The 25,064-nt window shown below is 36.9% G+C and overlaps 1 protein-coding gene and 1 long non-coding RNA gene across 4 annotated transcripts in view; one reads left to right on the top strand and one right to left on the bottom strand.

Annotated features, from left to right (window-relative positions):
• The window catches only part of slitrk5b (SLIT and NTRK-like family, member 5b), an 84,300-nt gene that overhangs the window by 48,468 nt on the left and 10,768 nt on the right, over positions 1-25,064 (top strand). The window contains exon 1 of one of the 3 annotated variants that reach the window (XM_087268469.1): positions 6,716-6,835. The exons of the other annotated variants lie outside the window; for them this stretch is intronic. The gene's annotated coding sequence lies outside the window, so the exon portion shown is untranslated. Of the gene's footprint in view, positions 1-6,715; positions 6,836-25,064 lie in introns of those variants that run through there. 3 annotated transcript variants of the gene reach the window in all.
• LOC147842463 (uncharacterized) overlaps positions 19,548-25,064 on the bottom strand; it is a 758,429-nt gene continuing 752,912 nt past the window's right edge. The window contains exon 3 of the long non-coding RNA XR_015500113.1: positions 19,548-19,812. This is a non-coding gene — a long non-coding RNA (uncharacterized LOC147842463). The remainder of the gene's footprint in view (positions 19,813-25,064) is intronic.

Genomic DNA, 25,064 nt, shown 5'->3' with positions numbered 1-25,064 from the left:
AAAGGAGAATGGCCCTGAAGCGCACAGCATAAGGTAAGAGATGACGGCTGTCTGTGCTATCTGGGGCTGCTTATTGATCATAAATGTATTGTTTTCACTTCTCCGTCATGGAAACACCACAATTCATTCGGCAACTGTTTGATATGTGAATATAATTCAGTAAAAATAATGCTAGAGCCGTATGAGCACCGGCAAGAGCTTTCATTTGAGCTATAACTTGTACATGTGTCATATATGAACCATATGAAAATGAACCAATAGTCAATACCCAGCTCGGGGATATAAAATACTGTGTATTTAAGTGTAAATAACTTTCGTACAGTAGAATAAAAACCAAAGTAATGGATATGTGATGACTCAAGAACCAGAAGACTCGAAAGGTGAACTAATTATCACCAGGTACCGGGTCCGCGGAGTTTAGTATTTCCCTTTTAAATAGAACAAATGTAGTCAAAGACTGCTGAACCTCTGTCTGAAAGGTACTATTATGTGCGCAAACCATGTGCCTCCATTGGAAATAACGAACTTGTGCGCGTAAAAGATGGTATATGTGAATGGCCCTTAGTTAAAACCCTTCTCAGCCATAGTTAAAACAAGCCTTTGATCCAGTGTGCGTGCGTGCATATTGTTTACAGGGTTGAAACTTTAAACTATCACACAGTTGGTATAACTTTTCGTTGCAGCAGTTTTGTTCCATGCAGAAACCCGATGTTGAGAAGCCTTTACGATTAATTAACCGTGACAAATTAAACCGCAGTTAATAGTAAAATCGGTTAACTGTTGCATCCCTAGCGTAGATTCAACAAGGTACTTGAAATATTCCTCAGAGATTTTGCTCCATATTGACATGATAGCATCACCTCGTTGCTGCAGATTTGTCGGCTGCACATCCATGATGCCAATCTCCCGTTCCACCACATCCCAAAGTTGCTCTATTGGATTGAGATCTGGGGACTGTGGAGGCCATTTGAGTACTGTGAACTCATTGTCATGTTCAAGAAACAAGTCTGAGATGATTCACGCCTTATGACATGGTGCGTTATCCTGCTGGAAGTAGCCATCAGAAGATGAAGTAAAAATATTCAGGTAGGCTGTGGCGTTGACACGATGCTCAATTGGTACTAATGGGCCCACAAATACCAAGAAAATATCCCCCACAACATTACACCACCACCAAGGCAGGATGGATCCATGCTTTCATGCTGTTGATGCCAAAATCTGACCCTTCCATTTGAATGTGTCAGCAAATATGCATTAACAGTTGGACAGCTGTACCTAATGAAGTGGCCGGTGAATGTACACTTAATATGCTTTTAACTTTTTAGTTTAATCTGAACACAAAATTGCAAAGTGTCTCATTTTTTTTTTTTTACCTGCATGAATATAAGTCAATGCTCCTCATGTGCGTCATTCCTGTATAATTGTTTTAAAACCCGTTTGCATTATCTGTATTTAAAAAACAAACTCCACTTTGAAGGTTTGCTGAAGGTGCTGCAGGCAGCAAGATATGCAAAACATACATAATTAAATTGAAAACTCTCATTAAATTTACAGCATTCTGACTGAACATCAATTATGGATATAATTCGATAGCATCCCACATGGTAACATATAGAAAAAAAAATAATGTTTTTGAGCCATGCTGTAGTAAAGTACTTGAATGCATTGTTGTACGTTTAAAATAAGTACTTGTTTTTAGATGTTTCATTTTTAATGTTTGCATCCAAATAAAAGGTTATTCAGGCGACGCAGTGGCGCAGTAGGTAGTGCTGTCGCCTCACAGCAAGAAGGTCGTTGGTTCGAACCTCAGCTCAGTTGGCGTTTCTGTGTGGAGTTTGCATGTTCTCCATGTGTTCGCGTGGGTTTCCTCCGGGTGCTCCGGTTTCCCCCACAGTCCAAAGACATGCGGTGAATTGGGTAGGCTAAATTGTCCGTAGTGTATGAGTGTGTGTGTGTGTGGATGTTTCCCAGAGATGGGTTGTGGCTGGAAGGGCATCCGCTGCATAAAAACTTGCTGGATAAGTTGGCGGTTCATTCCGCTGTGGTGACCCCGGATTAATAAAGAGACTAAGCCGACAAGAAAATGAATGAATGAATGAATAAAAGGTTATTCACATACACCGAAAGCATATTAAGCATTAGAGTCTACATTAATGTTTTGAACAATGTTTATAACTTAATTTAAAGTGTTATTATTGATTTAAATGAGTAATATTGATTATTTGCATGTATATTAATTCATGGTTCAATTCATGACAGTCAGTCTGTCAGCACATAGCCTTAAAGGGTCAAACAAATAACATGCAGCACTACTACGGTTGGTTACAGCAAAGTCTGCGCTGTTATAATTTATTATTATTATTATATATTATTATTTATTATTATATTTGTGATTATCACCCGCTATTAAAAATATATTTTGAATGAGAAGCTGTAATGTAGCCGTGGCGGGATGAATTTTGATGTGGCGCCCTGCCATGGAAGAATGAATGTAGCGGGAACCATGTAGTTAGTTCATGTTAGTAAATGGCCTACAATAACTAATGAAACCTTCAAGTGTGACCATTTAATGGCCCCTTTAATGCAGTGACACAACAAGCATATTAATCATGTCTACTTGAAATAAATGTTAAACATTATTCAAAACATTAAAGGTATCGGTGTCACGGTTTAACTATTAATTTAACTACTGAGTAATATTGATTACATGTAGCCTATGTTTAGATGGGTTAGGTTAGGGTTTATTGAGAAACCTGATAATAATTAGCTTTCACATTATTGTAGTTTTAATGAAGCTGTTGAGAAAATCTAAAGCATCAACTCTAATCAAATGCAATGACACTCAGAGATTTAGACATGACTCGAGTAAATAAATCGATCACATTTTGCAATACGGTTGTATTAATATTAATCGTTCAAGAACGACCAATCACTAGTTTAGGGGAGGAGGAGGGTGAGTCAGTCAATTGGCCGGTCGCCCAGACAGACAGACGGTCAGTCGACAGCGGCCTCCGGTGGGTTTACGCGTGAATGGCCTCTTGCGGATTTGCGAAAACAAAATCAGCAAAAAAATTTACCTCCCGGGATGTATTTCGTGGTCTCCAGAAATGTCCATGGGACTATGTTTTCAGAATCAGCCTGGGTTGAATTATACATGCATGGCTTTCTGACGCTGCCTACCGAGTGAATCTAAGTTACCGAGAAATGCGGAGGGTTTTTTTCTCTCATTCGTCATGCGGCATCAAACACTCCAATAAAACTACACTCTCCGGCAGTTCCTCGCATCCAATATCTGCTTTGTCACGAGGGGCATGAAAGTCCACCATTTAATAATTTGGCAAATAATTCGATTACTGATGTCCATGTAAACTCAGTCACTGGCTTTCTCCTCTGCGTCTGTGTTGTTTAGCTTCTGTGAAAATCAGGGCGTGCCCAAATGGAAACTCCCATTTTTATGCAAACCCTTCCCTCTTTCGCCGCTCGACACTCCCACCTAAACAGAGCTGGACACACCCACTTTCCTGACTTTTTTCAAACTAGAGATGTGAAAACACTCTGCTGAAGCAGGGGGGGGGGGGGGTTTGTGGCCCTTTAAAAGACTTAACACTTAAAATGGCAAATATCACTTTAGACATAATGGGCAAACAGCAAATAACAAAACAGACTTCAAGAGTCCAGGTCCACTCAAGAGGTATCCATGACCTCTGACCTGGCTGGGTAGCTTCCCGAAGAAACAAATCATTTGGCATACAGAAAAGCAGACACTCATAATCCAGTTTTACTCTGAAGCAGGATGACACTAGGGCAGGGGTGGCCAACCCTGTTCCTGGAGAGCCACCTTCCAGCAGATTTCAGTTGCAACCCATATCAAACACACCTGCCTGTTATTATCACGTGGTGTTCAGGTCCTAATTAATTGGTTCATATCCTATAATCTAGGCTCTTAATAATCACAAAGACATATGTTACTGCGGACATCCATCAGAAGATCCACACCATCAGTGTCTAATGTGTTGAATAATGTTTACAATTTATTTGAAGGTGCCATTGTCACTGTTTAACTATTGATTTAACTACGAGTAATATTGATTACATGTATTTTTTACTGGCTAGATGTAAAAGATGGGTTATGTTTAGGTTTTTTTTGGGAAACCAGATAAAAACAATAGCTTTCACCTTATTACATTCTTGTAATGGAGCTCTTGAGAAAATCTGAAGCATCCACTCTAATGAAATGCAATGACATTCAGAGATTGATAAGTATGAGTCAAGTAAATAAATTAGATCACACTTTACTATAAGGCTGTACTGAAGCATTTAGTAACATCAACAAACAAAGAACAATACATTTATTACAGTATTTGTTAATGTTAATGAAAATACAGTTGATCGTTGTTAGTTCAAGAGTTCACACTCAGCTGATGATTGATTATAAAGCTAGTTTGGCATGCTGTCCCGGGAGAGAGCCCTGAGCTCATAAGATCCTCAAGCCTGGGGCTCCCTCCCGTTGCAAGGCGGGAGGGGAGTTTGAGCTCAGGTAGATCTCGAGAACTCCCCTGCTGTAGTAACCAATGAACTGTAAGTGATTGCTCTTTGGAGATAACTACATACTCATGTATATAGCATGTCTATGTCTATGGTTAAGGGCTTTTCTTTTTCTGGACGGCTTTTGTAAATCGTCGCTTGGGTTTAGGGAAGAAGGAGGAGGAGGAGGGTGGCTGGGTCGGCCGCCCAGTCAATGGTTCAGTCAGTCAGACAGAAGGTCGCTCGACAGCGGCCTCTGGAAGCTTTTTACGCTAGAACAGTGCGGACTGGAGAGGCGTTCAAGACGTGAAAAAGCACACACAGCGGCCTCTCGCGGATTCGCGAAAACAAAAACTGCACAAATACTTACCTCCCGGGACGTATTTCGCTGTCTCCAGAAACGTCCACTGGACGGTGTTTTCAGAATGAGGCTGGGTTGAATAAAAGGCAAACAACTTACATTTCTATGGTAACTTAAATTCATACAACATTCATGAATGGGCATGGAGAAAATAAAAATACTATAAATCGAACTTTTTTGAAAAAATAAATGTTATTTTTTTTCTTTTTCAAATATTTTCCAAATGATGTTTAACAGAGGAAATTTTCACAGAATGTCTGATAATATTTTTTCCTCTGGAGAAAGTCTTATTTGTTTTATTTCAGCTAGAATAAAAGCAGTTTTAAATTTATTAAACACCATTTTAAGGATAATATTATTAGCCCCTTTAAGCAAATTTACTTCGATAGTCTACAGAACAAAACATCATTATACAATGACTTGCCTAATTACCCTAACTAGTTAACCTAATTAACCTAGTTAAGCCTTTAAATGTCACTTTAAGCTGTATAGAAGTGTCTTGAAGAATATATAGTCTAATATTATTTACTGTCATCGTAGCAAAGATAAAAGAAATCAGCTATTATAAATAAGTCAATAAAATATTGTTGAAAAAATCTGCTCATAAAGGAACGTGTGTAGTTTTCCAGCGAAACTCAGCCGCTAGATCACTGGTGATCATCACAGTTCGCATAGCAACATTGTTAGAGTAGTAAAATAAACATTTCAGTTTACAGTGCATGCGTTATATTGACATTTTTAACCTCATGTTAATCTTCATATGTTTACTATCTTCACTAAAAACAATGCGACTAAATTTTGGTTTCCCTATTTGTCACTGGAATAATCTGTAAATATTTACGTGAGATTACTTGTTACTCTGTGAAAATACAGAACATTTCATTTAAAAAGCAGAAAAATAATGTAATATCAAATTACAACTGTAAATTTAATGTGAATATTTTTTTTATTACAGAACAAATCTGTAAAACAACAGGTTTTTCATTGTATACTGAAAAAAGTGGAAAATTCTGTAAAAAAACACAGACATTTTCTTGTAAAATAACATTTATTTTTTACAGTGTAAGTTTTATTGAAAGCTCTTGAGAAAATCTAAAGCATCCACTTTAATAAAATCCAATGACACCCAGACATTTATAAGTATGTCTCAAGTACATAAATTAGGTCACATTTAATAAATAAGGTTGTACTAAAGTTATTTGCAAGCAATGGACAATACAGTGTTTGTTCATGTACTGAAAATACAGTTGTTCATCTCAACTCCCGGTGCATAAACTAATGTTAACAAGCATGAATTTGGCAATGCATTAATAAACTATGATTAATAAATGCTGCAATAGTAGTGTTCATAATTAGTAAGTAAATAGCCTACATTAACTAATGAAACCTTATCGTTAAGTGTGACCATAAATCATTTAATGCAGTGAAAAAAAGCACGTGAAGCATCATTGTCACAGTTTAACTATTGATTTAACTATAAATTAATTGCATGTATTGGTTAGAGTTAGAACTAGAATTGGGGTTTTATTAGGAAACGATTTAAAATAATAGCTTTCACATTAATATAGATGTAATGCAAGCTCTTGATAAACTCTGAAGCATCCACTAATGAAATGCAATGACATTCAGACATGTGTTTAGTATGACTCAAGTACATATAAATTCTTCAATGCACTTACTCTTGTATTTGATTTAATAAATATGATTCATTTTATGCATTCACCTTCATCATCATCATCATCATATGGCAGTGTTTTGTTGCTCCCCTCCCACATTTGTGGGCAGTAGCTTTCGTGATTTCCGAGTCATCACCATCATCATCATCGCGTTATTCGGAGAAATGGTCGCCCGAAGAGCATCATCCGACACTCCGCTCCGGTGAACATGTAAAAACAGCAGCAACACAAGATTTCCAGATGAGATGCTGCTTTTGCTCTGCGATCCACGCGGGTAAGATGATCCACATCTGCTTTTAGTGTTAAACAATGCTCTGGACTTACATTTGACACCGATCGATTGTGTGAAGTTATCAGTAAACTCATCGCCGTATTGGAGATCGGAGGAGCGAATTCATTTATTAGCGTCGCCTTGTTTATGCAGATTATTCACCATTTGTGGCTCGCGAATATGATGTATGACACTGAAATTCGCAAGACAGTGAATGTGTCATCCGTGTGTTCATTATGCGTGTGTGTGTGTGTGTGTGTGTGTGTGTGTGCGCGCGTTGAAGCCCGCATGAATTAAAACACATTAAATGTAATGTACCATAGCTTATAGCTTAGATTTACACCACTTATTATCGAGTACACTATTTTTAAACTGAAGTAAACCGGCAACCTTACTGTAGTAGCCCATCCTTTGACTTTAGTTACAGTAATCTGTAGTGTAGAAAACTTGGATAATTAATTGATATTAGCCTAATGTATGCTAGGTGTTGTATTATCATATCAGCCATAGAATAACGACAACAGATTTTTTTCTCGAGTACTTTAGTACGGTTAAAAATACAACTTTTACTGTATTTATAACATTTTAACGACGTTTAACTTTTACCCCCAGTTGAAAGCGGACTAGTTAATGTACATTGACGCGGATGAAACTGGAAATGTTGTCTGTGCGCGCGCGTTAAAATCCCGCATCAATAAAGACACCATATTAAATTGAATGTATTACATATAGCTTATTATTATAAGGTTTACAACACTTATTGAGTATACTGTAGTTTATCTAAAGTGAACTGATAACCTAATACATTACTGTAGTAAAACCAAAATGTAGCTACACTACAGAATATGTGGTGTAAGGTCGTAGATGGTAATTTGTTTACATTAACCTAATGTATGCTGCTTGTATTATGATGGCGACTACAGACAAACGACAACGGATTTTTTCGAGTAATTTATTATGGTTAAAAACACGCTATTTACCATAGTATTTTGTGATAATATTTTAACGACGTTCAAGTATTTCCCAATGACTGTAAAAAATATGGACGACGCGACAGCCCTTTTTCCCATTGAACGCCTTGAGGGCAAAACGCCTGCTTGACGGGCACAAACTGTCGCAAAAGACTGCTGAAATTGGAGCCAGACATGCGCAGAAGGACTGTCTGATGGAGCCAGAGGAGGAGCCGCGAAAATGAGCAGAGTCGAGCTTCCAATCAAACGCTTTATGTAAAATCAACTACGCCCCCCGAACTTCTCAGCATGCGTTTGCTGTCATATCAACACAAATGGATGTAATAACGTTAACAAATATGAGGGTTTTATATATTCAATCGCGCCAGCTCCAGGCCGCAGCGCACAACTTACTCGCGGCGTCGCGGGCTGATTCCGGCTCGCATGCGGCAGCGCCTGCTCGCTCGGCCGCCGCATCTGGCTCGATTGACTCGGACTGGAATCGGGCAGTGAGTCCAGGCATCCGGAGTAGGTCCAGCAGAGGTAACATTAGTCAGTCTGAGCTCTAAGAGATAAGTCTCCGGCAGGCGAGAATCTAGCCGGAACTGTGTTTTGCTATCTGGGTGGTTAGGCGTGTATCAGCAAACTAATAAAGCCCGAAAAAAGCCCTGAACTTAGCGAATAAACAGTGTTCCACCAGGATCATGTATGTCAGAAACTATAGTTTACTGCTGAACTCATTTTGTCATGGTAAAATAACACAGAAATCGAATAATAACATTTCAGTCTACTTCAGTCTCCTGTCGAAGCTCAGACGCCGCGCTTTGAGAAACTGTAAATCACAGCTGTCAATCACGATGACACGCCCAGCATTAAATTACTGCTAAAAACAAACTGTTTACAAAAATGAAGATCTGCACCTATTTCAGCACAATAACCAGTGCCTTAATCGACCAGAACTATCTTTCGGGACATTTTATTGCAAGTGTAATATTTTTTTTTATTTGGGCTCAAGTCTCCTTCATTAACACGGAGGAGGCGGGCTTTATGACTTGTACTGCAGCCAGCCCCCAGGGGGCGATCTAACGGCCGAAACCTTCACTCAAACGTAGGCTTGCGGCACACTTGGTATTTCCCCAGTTAATGCGGACTAGTTAACGTGCATAGATTGACGCGGAGGAATGTTGTCTGGACTGGCATAAATAGAAGCACTATATAGGTATAACACTATATATAGCTTATTATAGGTTTATAGAACTTTGTTAATGAGTATTGTAGTTTTAACTAAAGTGGACTGATAATCTGATACATTCTGTTGTATACCTTTGGTTTTACTACAGTAATCTGTGGTGTATGGTTGTAGAAAACATTTTTGGGTAAAGTTAGTGTGGGTAAAAAAGACTAGTGTTTACTATTTTTTCAGGTGATAATATTTAACAATTAACCATATTTAACCAATTATTGTACATTGATTAGGTTGAGTATTAAATAGCTTATTTGCAACACTTTGTGATTGAGTGTATAGTTTTAACTGAAGTGAATGGATACCCAAATGCAGTACATACTGTAGTGTACTTCTGGGATAGTATACAGATTTATTCGAGTACTTTATTATGGCTAAAACACTTATGTTTACTATTACTATAGTATTTTATTTTTCTAGTGGTAATATTTTAATGCTGTTCAACTTTTTCAAAAAGCAAATTGGTTAATGTACATAGATTGACACGGATGCCAATGGACAGTGGCTGCAGTGTAACTCGATGATATAGGCGATTGCATGTCATTTGGTTGTTATTGCAAAGTAAAACCATGACAGGATGACTGTATATCACAGTGGAAAGGGTTACTGACTATATTATCATGCTTATTGCACAGTTATTTGCCGGTATGGACATGAAATATTGATTTGAGTTGAAATAATCTTGCTTGGAACAGCCAGTCAGCTGCTACACTACGTAGAAATGAATCTGCGTAGCAGTGAACAATGCACCATCATTTATTTATGTGTAAGCCAACTTAAATTATCTGTTTGTTTCATATAGTGTATTTGATATTATATATTTATTTATTTTTATCTAGGGTTCAATCTGAATGTGAAAAATAACAAGCTATACCCATTTACTTAGTGTAGTTGACATTTTTACCCAATAGTTGGCATACTTATTGAGAAAAAACCTAAGCATATCATCAGATACGAGGTGCGTTCATTCATTCTTGGTTGTTTTTTATTTGTGAATTTCATTCATTCATTTTCCTTCGGCTTAGTTCCTTTATTCATCAGGGGTTGCCACAGCAGAATGAACCGCCAGCTATTACAGCATATGTTTTACACAGCGGATGCCATTCCAGCTGCAACCCAGTACTGGGTAACACCTATACACACATACACACACTCACACAATAGGACCAATTTAGTTCATCAATTCCCCTATAGTGCGTGTGTTTGGACTGTGCCAGCCCGCGCTAACATGGGAAGAACATGCAAACTCCACATAAAAATGACAACTGAGCCAGCCGGGACTCGAACCAGTAACCTTCTTGCTGTGAGGCCACAGTGCTAACCACTGAGCCACCGTGTTTGTGAATTTATTGTATTTAAATTTACATTAAAATGATGAATGTTCCACTTTAAATATATATTTTAACATGCAGTTTATTTAAAAAATAATAATAATAAATATATATATATATATATATATATATATATATATATATATATATATATATATATATATATATACAGCTGAAACCAGAGGTTTACATACACGGTATTAAAAGGCACATAAGCATTTGAAAAAGAAACCGTTTAGTCACATTAACATCTGTCTCTTTTAGGTAAGGTAAGTTACCGTACGTTCACACCGAAAGCGGCGAGAGCGTCAAAGTAGCCGGAAGTCATTTATTTTCAAGTCAACTTTATGGTAATGAGCTGTGACGCGGTTCGGCGGCAAGCAATCAGAATGAAGACGTCCACCGCTTGATAGGAGTTCAGAGAACACAGACCTGTGAACTTTGGTTCCGACCACAGTTGTTCCCAAGAGTTTGATGATTGCGGTCGCCAGATTTCCAATTATTTACAATGTTTTCTTACAGGAACATGCATTAAATAAGTTACTTTCGAGTTACTGATGTGCATTAATGTTATATATATATATTTATCTTTAAAAAGCGGGAATCTCACGCGACGTGACAGTACAAAACAGTATAGCTGCTTCAGGATATTTCAGACATATGGACACATATTGGATAGAGCAAAGCCACACCACATGCAACTTGATCTTCCATTGTTATATGAATTTGATGAGAGGTGCGCAACATTTTCACGCTAGAAACATGTTTTATGCAGGAATGTAACTGATATGCTGCATCGGCTCCTTTAAATACGAGATCAATGTAGCGAGTTTTGACGCTCTCGCTCCCAGAGCTGAAGCGCAGACAGCGTTGTCACCAGGGCGGCCAGAGCGACCTTGGATGCTTTTCTGATTAATAGCAGAATATTGAGAGAGAGATTGTTTGAGAAATTGTTATAACTTTTATTGAAAGTCAAGTTTACATACAATAAGATTATTCTGCCTCTGGAAAAGCTCAGATGATGATGTCAGTGTTCTGGAAGGTTCTGATTGGCTAATTGACAACATTTGAGTTAATGTGAGGCACAACTGTAGAATAGTATTGAAGGAAAAGCTAAAACACGCTGCTTCCCTGTGTGACAACATGGGAAAATCAACAAGCCAGAATCAACAACAAAGCCAGATTACAATTTGCTGAATTACACTGGGAAAACACTAATATTGGAGACATGTCCTATGCTCAGATGGAGTTAAGATTGAACTGTTTGGTCATAATTAACATGAAAAAGCCTAAAGCTTACAAGCCTAGGAACACCATCCCAACTGTGAAGTATGGGGGCGGCAGCATCATGTTGTGGGGCTGTTTTGCTGCAGGAGGGACTGGTGCACTTCACAGCATAGATGGCATCATGAAGAGAGAACATTATGGAGAAATACTGAAGCAACATCTCAAGACATCAGCCAGGAAATTAAAACTTGGCCACAAAAGAATCTTCCAAACAGACCATGAGCCTAAGCAAATGAGTTCAAATGTGCTTTAAGGCCAGCAGAGTGAATGTTTTGGAGTGGCCATCACAAAGCCCTGATCTTAATCCTATAGAAAATGTGTGGGCAGAGTTGTAAAAGCTTGTGCGAGCAAGACAGCCTACAAATCTGACTCAGTTACAGCAATTCTGTCAGGAGGAATGGGCCAAAACTCCTTCAAACTATTGTGAAAAGCTTGTGGAAGAAGAGCCAAAACATTTGACCAAAGTTATACAGTTTAAAAGCAAAGCTACACAAATACCAAGGAAATGTTTGCAAATTTTTGACTGTCTAGAAATTGCTAAAATTACAAAAAAAAATCTCATTATTTTGGCATTTAGCAAATGTAAATCATTTAGGTAATCCTAACAGACCTAAAATAGTAAATGTTTAGTATGATTTACCCTCAGACATTTAAAAAAAAATGGTTGTTTATTTTTTTAGAGTGTATGTAAACTTCTGGTTTCAACTGTACAGTATATACAAAAAATGTACAGAGAAAGAGAATATTTTGAGTTTCCGTGCCACATACCTGGACTTGTTTGGAGCCCCCAGATCACTAAGTCCGCCTCTGAGTAAACTACAATTTAAGAAAAATTTCCCATGTGTTACACCTGGCTCAAAGATGTAACATTAAGGGAAAAGACACAGCGATACAAAGTCGAATATAATGTTTACACTAACACAATTGAAGATAACATAATCAAAACATTACTATCAGTAAGTTTAATCAGTGTGAAAGGCAAGTGAATGGATGCAGGTGCTAGTGCATGGATACGAAACATAATGCCACAATTGGACGCAGCTCTGGCCAACTACTCAAACAATGAAGGAACAGCAGCCTTGACGAACTCTCACACTGCATTTAAATAAGGGTGATGACGAGCATCAGGTGCGCTGAAGTCACGCCCAAACCTAAAACAGACAAAAGCACGAACCAAAACAACGCAGAGTGCACAATAGCATTTTATCATTTGTGTACATTTAATTAACATTTAAGAATGTAAATGTCGCCAAATTAGCCCAAAGGCTAGTTTTCACCAATAGTCCCTTTCCAGATGTTAAAGGGCCATGAAACCCCCTCATTTCAGCAGTGTGTTTTCACACCTCTACTTTGGAAAAAGTCAGAAAAGTGGGCGTGTCCAGCTCCGTTTAGGGGGGAGTGTCGGAGGAAGAAAAGTGGGATGGTGTGGGAGTGTCTATTTGGGCACGCGCGAGTTTCAAAGTCAAAATACACACACACACACACACACACACACACACACACACACACACACACACACACACATACAGGAGAAAGTGATGGTGTTTAACCTACATGGACATCTGTAGTCGAATTATTTGCCAAATTATTAAATGTTGGACTTTAACTGCAGTTTGGCTCTTTCATTCAGGGAATTCATTAATGTCCCTCGCGACAAACGAGATATTTGATTTGAGGAACTGCTGTAAGCGTGTATTTTTCATGCAATGTTTGATACCGCACGGCGAATGAGAGAAAAAAAACCTCCACATTTCCAGGAAACTTAGATGCACACGGCAGGTAGCGTCAGAAAGCAGCGTGTGTTATTCCGGTCACAAAATGTGGTGAAAACCCTACACGAGGTTACAGTTTGGTTGTGGTGCTAACATGTTTACACTCGGTGCAATAGTTAACTTAGTTTGATACGAACAAACTGAATAAACAAAGAGCACTGGTCGCTCACTCACCAAATCTGTAGAGACAGGACAATCACCAGCAACTAGAGCCGCGTCTTTATTAAGAGAATACTACAAGCGAATCCAGATTTCAGTGTTTGCAGATGAGAACAGCTCTCAGGTAAACAATGTTCCTCCTTAGACATGTAAGTTATTGTTGTCGAGCGTCGCGTACACTGTTAATCCACACGTGACTCCAGCTGCGCTCTCACAGAGAGAAAATGAAAACAAAACTCAACTGCAGCAAACTATAAAAGCAACACTTCACGCTTGTTTTCCAACACAACGTGGCGTCTCTGTCGTCTAAACACTGACAGTAATGAATATTAATGAAGTTGCACAATAGATCGCGCTGATTGGTTTGAACCAAGCCTTACTCATGCATTAATGCAACACACTGTAAGACGTAATAAGACTCACTCTGGCACAGACGTCCAGTCTGCACGCTGGAATACACACTATTATGTCATGACCGTGACGCAGCTTCAAAAATTCGTTTCAAACAGGAAGTACGAATTTGCTTGAAATAACGCAAAAACAACCAATTTACACTTTTTAGTGAAATATAGGTGTCCTAATAGTGTTTTTAGCAGTGTGGGACACATATACGACTGTCAACAGCTCAAAACATGTGTTCTGGTGTTTCGTGACCCTTTAAAGACCTAAAAATAAAATCCCAAATCATAAAGTTTTCACAACAATAGAAATGAAAAATAAACTATATTGCGTATTAAATCCAAGAAAGAAAGAAAAAACACCTGATTAAACAACCTAATGAAATAAAATAGTGTTCACATTGTTTAAAATACTGTAAAGGAGCAATTCTAAGAGCTCTTATTTTATTTTATTTTAGTCTACAGGGACGTTGCACATTATTAAAACATTTCTGTAAATGTACCTGAATTAGCCGAAGGCCACTTTTCATCTGTAGTCCCTGGACAGAATGTCAAAAGTCACCCTAAAGGAAATGTAATTAAAATAGCTGTTAAAACGGCTTTTCAATTACATATCACAATCCAAAAGACACATTCCCCCAAGCTATTAAATAAAGGCTTTAGATACGATTGTCGGTATGAGGATTATGGGCTGCAAAACTCCTGCATTCTGTAAAGGAAAAAAAAAGGCTTGCATTGCTCACGGTTCACGTCTTTTGTATACGCTTTGTTAAATAGGCAGCTGTTTTGCTGAAGATGCTTTTAAAAGAGCTTCAAAAACAAATGAGCATAGCCGCTGTGTGCACACTTATGCAGATTGATATCAAAGCATTTGCTTTAGTTCTCGTCTCCTCACTACAGTTGTTTTTTAAAACTTAAATGCAAGAGAAACAATGCAAAGGAAAACTCCCTGGTTTATTGTGGTATATTAACGTTATGATTAATAAATTGGGGCGACACGGTGGCTCAGTGGTTAGCACTGTCGCCTCACAGCAAGAAGGTCGCTGGTTCGAGTCCCAGCTGGTTCATTTGGCATTTCTATGTGGATATTGCATGTTCTCCCCGTGTTGGTGTGGGTTTCCTCCGGGTGCTCCCACACAGTCCAAACACATGCAGTATGGGGAATTGAGTAAGCTGGCTGTAGTGTATGTGTTTGAATGTGAGCGTGTATGGGTGTTTCCCAGTGCTGGGTTGCAGCTGAAAGCGCATCCGTTGCATTTGATCGATAAGTTGGCGGTTCATTTCGCTCTGGTTTCCCTTGATGAATAAAGGGACTAAGCCGAAGGAAAATGAATGTAGAGTAGCCTGTGCTGCAGTTAGCCGTTGAAACATAAGAATACTACAGTAAATTAAGTACATTTTACTTTAGTATATCTTAAAGTATGTAGTATTTTATCATGTATTCTTATAAAGAAATTTCTGCTCATTGTCAGGGTTTCCGCTGGGTCTTAAAGTCTTTAAAAGTTCAATTTAATTCAGCTTTATTTGTATAGCGCTTTTACAATGTAGATTGTGTCAAAGCAGCTTCATATAAATGGTCATAGTTACTGGATCAGGGTAGTTCAGTTTTAAATGTTCAAGTTCAGTTCAGTTCAGTTTAGCTCAGTTCAGTGTGCTTTAAAATCATTACTGAAAGTCCAAACACTGAAGAGGAAAAGTCTCAAATTTAAAAATCGAATTTTAAGGCCTTAAAAAGTCTTAAATTCGCTGCTCTAGGTCTTAATATTTTTGCACACCCAGGTAAAAAAAAAGTGCATTAAAATGCACTTAATTTAAGTATACTTGGTACACTTTTCAGTAATGTACTAAAAGTGCTCTATTTTCGCACACTAATTTTGTACTTAATGTACTAAAAAATAGTATTAAGTATATGTTAAGATAAATTTAACACCATCTAAGTGTACTTAACTGTGCTATTTTGAGACACCCTGAAATTGAACTAAAATGTGCTTTTAACATACTATATCTGTATTTTCAAAAAGATATATTTAGTTACAACTAGAAATACACCTGAACCCTACTATTAAACATTTAAATATATTTAAGACTAATTTGAAGTATAATAGTAATATATTAAAAGAATATACAAATAAAAAAGAAATAAAAAAGTGTGCTAAATACTGTATTAAACGTATTTTGGGAAAATGTACTTCTACTACAATACATTACTAATAGATTTTTAATAAAGTCAATTTAATGTAAACTTAAAATTACCACACTCAAAATCAATTTAAGTGTTAGTGATAATATTGCATTCACATTAAGTGTACTTAAGTAAGACTTTTGGGAAAATGTACTTCTACTACAATACATTACTAATAGATTTTTTTATATATTAACTTATTTTAAACTTAGGATTAGTATGTAAACAGTGTAGTAAAATCAACTAATGTTTAAAGCATTAAAAAAACACACTAATAAAACTCTTTTGGATGTTTTTTCTGTAGTGTACTTTATTGTAGTACACTAAAAAATTATTTAAGTGTTACTGGTATTTAGTATACTTTTGTCAAGTGTACTAAAGTCCTACTGAAGAATAAACATACTTTTAATTAGTATATTTATAGTGTAAAACCAGCAAAATTTAATTTAACACAAAAAATAACAATGTACTAAAAATGTATCTGCGGGTGTTTAAGTGTATTTTAATTGCATTTAATTATATATTTTTATATAGTATTTTATCATGTATTCTTATAAAGAAATTTCTGCTCATTGTCAGGGTTTCCGCTGGGTCTTAAAGTCTTTAAAAGTTCAATTTAATTCAGCTTTATTTGTATAGCGCTTTTACAATGTAGATTGTGTCAAAGCAGCTTCACATAAATGGTCAGAGTAACTGGATCAGGGTAGTTCAGTTAAATTAGGTTTTAATGTTTAGTGTTTAAGTTCAGCTCAGTTCAGTGTGCTTTAAAATCATTACTGAAAGTCCAAACACTGAAGAGCAAAAGTCTCAAATTTAAGAATCGAATTTTAAGGCCTTAAAAAGTCTTAAATTCGCTGCTCTAGGTCTTAATATTTTTGCACACCCAGGTAAAAAAAAGTGCACTAAAATGCTCTTTATTTAAGTGTACTTAGTACATTTTTCAGTAATGTACTAAAAGTTCTCTATTTTTGCACACTAATTTTGTACTTAATGTAATAAAAGATAGTATTAAGTATATGTTAAGATAAACTTAAAGCCATCTAAGTGTACTCAACTGTGTTATTGAGACACCCTGAAATTGAACTAAAATGTGCTTTTAACATACTATATCTGTATTTTAAAAAATATATTTAGTTACAACTAGAAACACACTTGAACCCTAATTTTAAACATTTAAATATATTTAAGACTAATTTAAAGTATAATAGTAATATATTAAAAGAATATACAAATTGTAAAAAAAAAAAAAGTGCTAAATACTGTATTAAAAGTGTTTTGGGAAAATGTACTTCTACAACAACACAATACTAATAGATTTTTAATAAAGTCAATTTAATGTAAACTTAAAATTACCACACTCAACATCTATTTAAGTGTTAGTGATAATATTGCATTCACATTAAGTGTACTTAAGTACAACTTTTGGGAAAATGTACTTCTACTACTCCTGCTAATTGTCAGGGTTTCCGCTGGGTTTTAAAGTCTTTAAAGGTTCATTTAAATCCAGCTTTATTTAGCGCTTTTACAATGTAGATTGTGTCAAAGCAGCTTCACATAAATGGTCAGAGTAACTGGATCAGGGTAGTTCAGTTTTTAATGTTTAAGTTCAGCTCAGTTTAGCTCAGTTCAGTGTGCTTTAAAATCATTACTGAAAGTCCAAACACTGAAGAGCAAAAGTCTCAAATTTAAAAATTGAATTTTAAGGCCTTAAAAAGTCTTAAATTCGCTGCTCTAGGTCTTAATATTTCATTTAAGTGTATTTTAATTGCATTTAATTATATATTTTTTTCACCTGGGCAGGTCTTATTTTTCCGATGTCCATGTAACGCTACATCTAATGCTCATTTGAATTCTTTTTTGTTGCTGTTGCTAGGTTTTCGAGGCGTTGTAGTTCTTTATTTCACTAGTCGTATTGTAATTTGCGGTATTACAACTACAAAATGGTCAACTTGCAATAGCCAGTCAGCTTTCTGTTATTAAACGCAGTGCGCACGGCGAATGTGACGTCATCGTTGTGCTTGCGGAATTTTTATCTGTGATAAACTCACACCTGAGCAATGCATGAGGCTTCATTCTCCATATGAGAGGCATGGTTAAGCTGCCGTCAGCAAAAACAATAGCCTTTAATACAGTATGAAGCATTAAATACATTTCAGTAGTTCATTCTTATTACACAGAACTCCCTTTTCAGGTTTTTATGTTTGTATTGTTTGAGATTTTACCAAAGTCTGCTTCAATTCCATGTCAACAGCTCCTCTAGAAATATTATTCCCAGGTAAAAACATGACAATGCGTTCAATACTTATTTTCCCTGCTGTCTGTTTCACACCGCGGATGCCCTTACAGTTGCAACCCAGAACTGGGAAAGCATTTAACTTATAAAAACTATATTTCCAATTTGACTTAAACACACCATTAGTTCCACTCAGCGATAAAGCACTTAGGCGGCAATATATAGTCGAGACATATTTTAATAACATACTTCAGACCAGAAAGTTAATGACAAAAGTGCTTTAGCGTTTGCAGCATTAGCTTAATGCTCTTGTTTTAAGCCGGTCAGGCTAATGTGTTGGACATTTAAGACTAAATAAGCTGTGCTTTTATTATAAAAACAACCATTATGAGCACTAGTTTCTTGATCTTCATTTTGATGAAACTATGTGTTCTGTTTTCCTCATAACCTATGAGTTTACAAAGCCAGAAGAGAAGCATCTGAGCAATTCCAGCGTTATTGATGTGACATTTACAGTAAAAACTCAAAAACACAAATGCACAGAGAGCGCATGATCACATTACATTAAAATGTCTGTTTATATTTTTCAAAACATCTGGGCTCCGTTCTTCGTACGTGGATTACTCAGTTAGCTGGATTTGGATATTGACGATTTGACACGATCCATAGATATATACACTAGATATCGCATAGGGACCCTGAGCATACGTCAATAGCGCCGCCACATTGGTACAGTGCTCCCAGGACAAATGTCATTCAACTGCACTAGTCAAGACAGTGTTATTACGTGAAGATGCGGGACTTTAGCGCTGTCTACGGGTGTAGTAACGAGCAAACAAAGAAAACAAAGCACAAAGGCAGAACATTTCATAGCTAATATTACGTTTTTTTTTTCTGTTTTTGAATGTTGTGAACTTTTGTGCTAATCAGGTAACGTTATTGATGATAACAGTCACTTACTGCATTCACCATAAGGCAAAGCAGCTCCAACTCGCACTAAACACTCGGCTTATGCTAGTTTTGTTGAATAAAATTAGCAAACAATGCAAAAGAAATATGACAACGAGATGCTGCGCTGCCAGAAACTTGTATTATTGTCGGGTAACGTTTGTGAAAGAGTCGTTCAGGGGATTCATTCACAAACGAATCGCTCCCTCCGTCAGTATGAGAAGTGAAAGCAGGAGAGGAGCTGTGTTTCAGGACATGATTAGATCAAATTTAACAGGGAGGGTGAATAGTACATTTCTGTACACACAAACACAAGCTTTTTGTCAGGAATGCCCGTGCGGTCACTGATCCATCAATGTAGAAAAGTGATGTAAAATTATAATTTTCGTAATAAAAAAAAAAATTACATACTAACATCCAGGAAAACTCCCGATCATAGATATATGTGTATATCTCTGGCTTTGGATGGCCACAGTCCTCCACTGTACCTTGGTCCCGCATTCATTTCAAAGGAGCGCTACCCTGTAGCAAGATGGCGGCTCTATTGATGCATTCCGTCCAATAGACAACAACAGGCCAGGCGACATCTAGTGTATATATCTATGGACACGATCCAGGATCGTTTCGTTCTTCAAAGCTGATCCAAGAGTTGTTGTCATAGCAACAGTTCTGCTAGCTCAAACCTGGTCGGGAGCAGGTTCAATTCATATAAACAGGATTAGATCGGGTCAGTTCAAGCAAAGATAATACAGTATGTTCCGAATTCTGATATTTTCTTACAGTAGTAGTTATAGACACTTGGGAAAATGGTACATATTTTTAAACTATATATATAAAGTTATAGTTATTAATAAAATAAATAAAGTTACATATTAATAAAACTTATGCCATCTGCACCCTCGAAATTAAAGTTCAAAGACTGCCACCTGGTGGGGCAAAGAGAAAAATTATTGATATTAACTTTTTTTTTTTATACTTTATTTTTATTTCTTTTAAGGAGAAAAGAAAAATAAATAAATAAATAAAACAAGGGGAAAAATACAAAAAGCAGGTTAAGAAAAATAATAAAATTAAGTAAATGATACAATAAAACACCAGAACTTAAATGAACGGTTGACAGGTCACATATTTCCTTACAGGTCACATGAACAAATACATATATAAATCAGATTACACTCTGTAAAGGCATAAGTACAATCCATTTCTCCCAATATTGCTGGTATTTGTCCATTTGTAGTTTTAGAGAAAAAGTCATCTTCTCCATATTTTGAACATTAGATATGATATCCAACCATTCAGATTTTGTAGTGGGTTCCAGTTGTAGCCACTTTCGAGTCACAGTTTTCTTACTGGTTGCTAGGAGTATTTTTAATAAGTACTTGTCTTTTACCGTTAAGTTGGCTGCAATATTTCCCAGATAAATTGCTGTAAAAGAAAGATCCACATCATCACCAAAAATAATACGTATTACTTGCTTTACGTCCTTCCAATATGACTGAATGGCTGGGCAACACCAAAATATGTGAAAGTGGTTTGCCAAATCTTCTCCACATTTCCTCCAATTGATATGAACTCTTTAGATCGCTTTAGTACAATGGAGTTTTTCTTTTATTTTTTAAAGCAATAATACATTTATGCAGTCATAAGCATGCTTTGACAGTTAATATGCCAGTGATTTGATGCTTCACAAAAGTTGCAGATGCCTTTACCAATATTAAAATGCTTTTGTAAACATCCAGTTATTCTTTACACTGATTAAAACACGGCTACTATAATAAAGAAAATCTTTTCTAAATGTAGAACTAAATACATTGATTTGCATTGAAATACATGATGAATACACTTGACACATGAAAGTGTAAAGCCTGCAGCTCACAACAAATGTGCAAGGTTATCGCGTGTCATATATAACAAACCGGTTACTGCTATTGATGTAATTTTGCTCACATGGATAATTGAATATTAATCAGATGATGTCATTACGCTGCTGTGCTGTCAGCCAATCGTTGCATTGCTGATCATGATTTCGAGGATGGATAGATCTGTCCTTCACAACACACACGATCTCAGATTAGTTCATCCAGACATTCTAATCTGATTCGCAAACTTGTTTGAAGAACCAACTTAGCGAGAGATCAGTTATCAAGATTAAAAGATCCAGGATCTGCCAAATCATCTTAGATCATTTAAGCGAGGTACGAAGAACGGACCCCTGACCAGAGAGTTATGGGATCAGAAATATATCAGTCTGTTTATTAAATTATGGAAATAAACATGCGCTTTGGGTGTGACCAAAATAGTCAGTTTACAGAATAGAAAATAGAGTTTACAGTATACAACACTCTTTGTAGAAATTCTGTGAATTAAATTTCAACTCAAAAGAAATAATGCTAATCTAAAGGATAAAGCCTGTTTCACACCGTATGCGTGAGCAGAGTGTGTTTTCGGCGTCCATGTTAACAGATTAGAGCTTTCATACCGCACACATCAGCAGCGCGTCAGAGTGAGGCGTGAGCGTCGCTGAAGCAGCAGTGCCACGATAGTTTTGGTGCTGGGTCTATTTTTGCCGCGCTTAATTAAAGTGACAGTGCATTGATAATGACCGAAACACACTGAATGACAGAAAAAAGTAGCACTTTTACCCTATAAATACATTACTAATATCAACTGATTTATATATCGTCAATCAAATTAACTTAAACGATTAAAAACGGCAACAAACATTTATTTAAGCCTGAACTACAAAACCAAATGTAAAACAATTTTAGTGTCAGTTTTGCTTAGTTGCACACTAGTGTTGCAGGAGAGGGGTCGCTTTAAGACTGCTATTTATGGAAGTTGTAGTCTATAGTGTAGTGTATTGTGGGTAGTGTAGTTCGACACGCATGCTGGATGATGTGAGCTCGCTGTGTGCTGTGCAGCTGAAGCATAGGAAGAAAGCTTTATTCGGCTTTATGTTCACTCAGGTTATTCCACCTGCGAGCTGTTTGCACTGTGAACCTGACAACACGAAAATAAGTAAAAGAAGGGCCTGCATTGATTACTTTTGTCCGTATCATCCTTTGCACGAGCTGTTACTCCACCGCTGGACATAACTGAAGCAGAGACAGTAACACTAGTTTGATCATGTATAAATATCATTTTAATATTGTATAAATATTAGGGGTGTAACGATACACTCAGCTCACGATATAATGTCCACGATTCGATATGGATCACGATATTTGGAATAAAAATTGAAATGCTCCTTTTATTAAAAAATGTTTTTTAAATTACCAAGTAAACTATTTTTTATGTATTTCTTTTGTTTCAACTTTTCATTTAAACTAAACCTTCTTTAAGAAAATAAGTTAAATAGGCCTGTCTCTGGAAAATAAAACAATTTTAAAACTTTTTATAAAATATTATTGAAATGACAGAGACAAAATTAAGGATCAATTTAAGTAAAGGTGCAAAAATAATAATAATAGCTTTCTATTCAATTGAATTTAACAGTAAGAGCTTAAGGCTTTGCTTGGTTTTTTGTGTGTGCAAAAAATAAAAATAAATCTACATTTCCAAGTAGGGCTCTGCAATTAATCGAAAATCCGATTTCGATTTAAATTTTGGCTTTTAACGATTATGAAAAACCATTAATCGAGATTAACGATTATTCCATCACGTACCGCCCCCTTTCCAGTTGTACACGTGTGAAAACTCTGCCTCTGCAAAGCTCAGTTCCACGTGAAAATGACTAAAAGCTTGTGCTGTAATGTAACTTTTGCAGCACGGGATGCACATTATTCATATTTTTAAAAGCGCAAAAGAGCATGTGCTGTTGTGTGTGCGCGCCGTGCTTAGCCTCGGACAGGTAGCGTGTGTGTGTTTGCGCGCGCGCCGCGCTTAGCCTCAGACAGCAGAGCACACACACATCTAACGCGATCTTAATGTGAGCGCTTTAATGGTGAAATACATGCACATTTGTGTCAGAGCGCGGTGTTTAGTGATTATTCATATTGACCCTCATTTGTTTAATAAACAAACAAGTTGAGAATCAAAAGACACGTGAAAGAGAAACCATATCAGAGCCGCACTATTCTTAAAGGGTCACGAAACACCAAAACACATGTTTTGAGCTGTTGACAGTCGTATATGTGTCCCACACTGCTATAAACACTATTAGGACACCTATATTTCACTAAAAAGTGTAAATTGGTTGTTTTTGCGTTATTTCAAGCAAATTCGTACTTCCTGTTTGAAACGAATTTTTGAAGCTGCGTCACGGTCATGAGATAATAGCGTGTATTCCAGCGTGCAGACTGGACGTCTGTGCCAAAGTGAGTCTTATTACGTCTCAGAGTCTGCTGCATTAATGCATGAGTAAGGCTTGGTTCAAACCAATCAGCGCGCTCTATTGTGCAACTTCATTAATATTCATTACTGTCACAGTGTAGACGGCAAAGATGCCACGTTGTGTTGGCAAAACAAGCGTGAAGTGTTGCTTTTATAGTTTGCTGCAGTTGAGTTTTGTTTTCATTTTCTCTCTGTGAGAGCTCAGCTGGAGACACGTGTGGATTAACAGTGTACACGACGCGCGACAACAATAACTTACGTGTCTAAGGAGGATTATTGTTTACCTGAGAGCTGTTCTCATCTGCAAACGCTGAGATCCAGATTGTAGTCTCCTCTAAATAAAGACGCAGCTCTAGTTGCTGGTGATTGTCCTGTCTCTACAGATTTGGTAAGTGAGCGACCAGTGCTCTTTGTTTATTCAGTTCGTATTTTATTCGTATCAAACAAACTATTGCACCGAGTGTAAATAAGTTAGCACTAACAGTTACAACCAAACTATAACCTCGTGTTGGATTTTGTGACCGGAATAACACACGCGGCTTTCTGACGCTACCTGCCGTGTGCATCTAAGTTTCCTGGAAATGCTGAGTTTTTTTTTCTCTCATTCGCCGTGCGGTATCAAACATTGCATGAAAAATACACGCATAGAGCAGCGCCTCGACTCAAAAATCTCGTTTGTCGGGAGGGACATGAATGAATTCCCTGAATGAAAGAGCCAAACTGCAGTTAAAGTCCACCATTTAATAATTTGGCAAATAATTCGACTACAGATGTCCATGTAAACACAGTCACATTGTCCGCTGTGGGTGTGTGTTTTGACTCTGAAATTCAGCGCGCCCAAATAGACACTCCCACACCAAGCCGCTTTTCTTCCTCCAACACTCCCCCCTAAACAGAGCTGGACACGCCCACTTTTCTGACTTTTTCCAAAGTAGAGGTGTGAAAACACACTGCTGAAACGAGGGGGTTTCATGGCCCTTTAAAGTGACAGCGTATGGTATTCCTGCTGCTGCCGACTGTTTTTATCATTAATCAATAATAAAATCAAAAATACAGTGAAGATGCTTAAAGCACAGTTTAAACAACAGTTTTAATAACTCATTTCTAATAACTGATTTCTTTTATCTTTACTATGATGACAGCACATTATATTTTACTAGATGTTTTTCAAGATGCTCAGCTTAAAGTGACATTCAAAGGCTTAATTAGGGTAAATAGACAAGTCATTGTATATCAGTAGTTTCTTCTGCAGACAATCAAACATATATATTGCTTGAAGGGGCTAATAATATTGAGCTATTAAAATAGGTTTCAAAATATTCAAACCTGCTTTAATTCTATCTGAAACAAAACAAATAAGCTTTTCTCCAGAAGAAAAAAATATTATAGTAAATACT

The sequence above is a fragment of the Danio rerio genome, chromosome 9, assembly GCF_052040795.2.
Source record: "Danio rerio strain M-AB ecotype USA chromosome 9, GRCz13ab, whole genome shotgun sequence".
Classification (NCBI taxonomy): domain Eukaryota; kingdom Metazoa; phylum Chordata; class Actinopteri; order Cypriniformes; family Danionidae; genus Danio; species Danio rerio.
The sequence above is the reverse complement of the archived record's forward strand: the minus strand, read 5'-3'. Positions and strand labels throughout refer to the sequence as shown.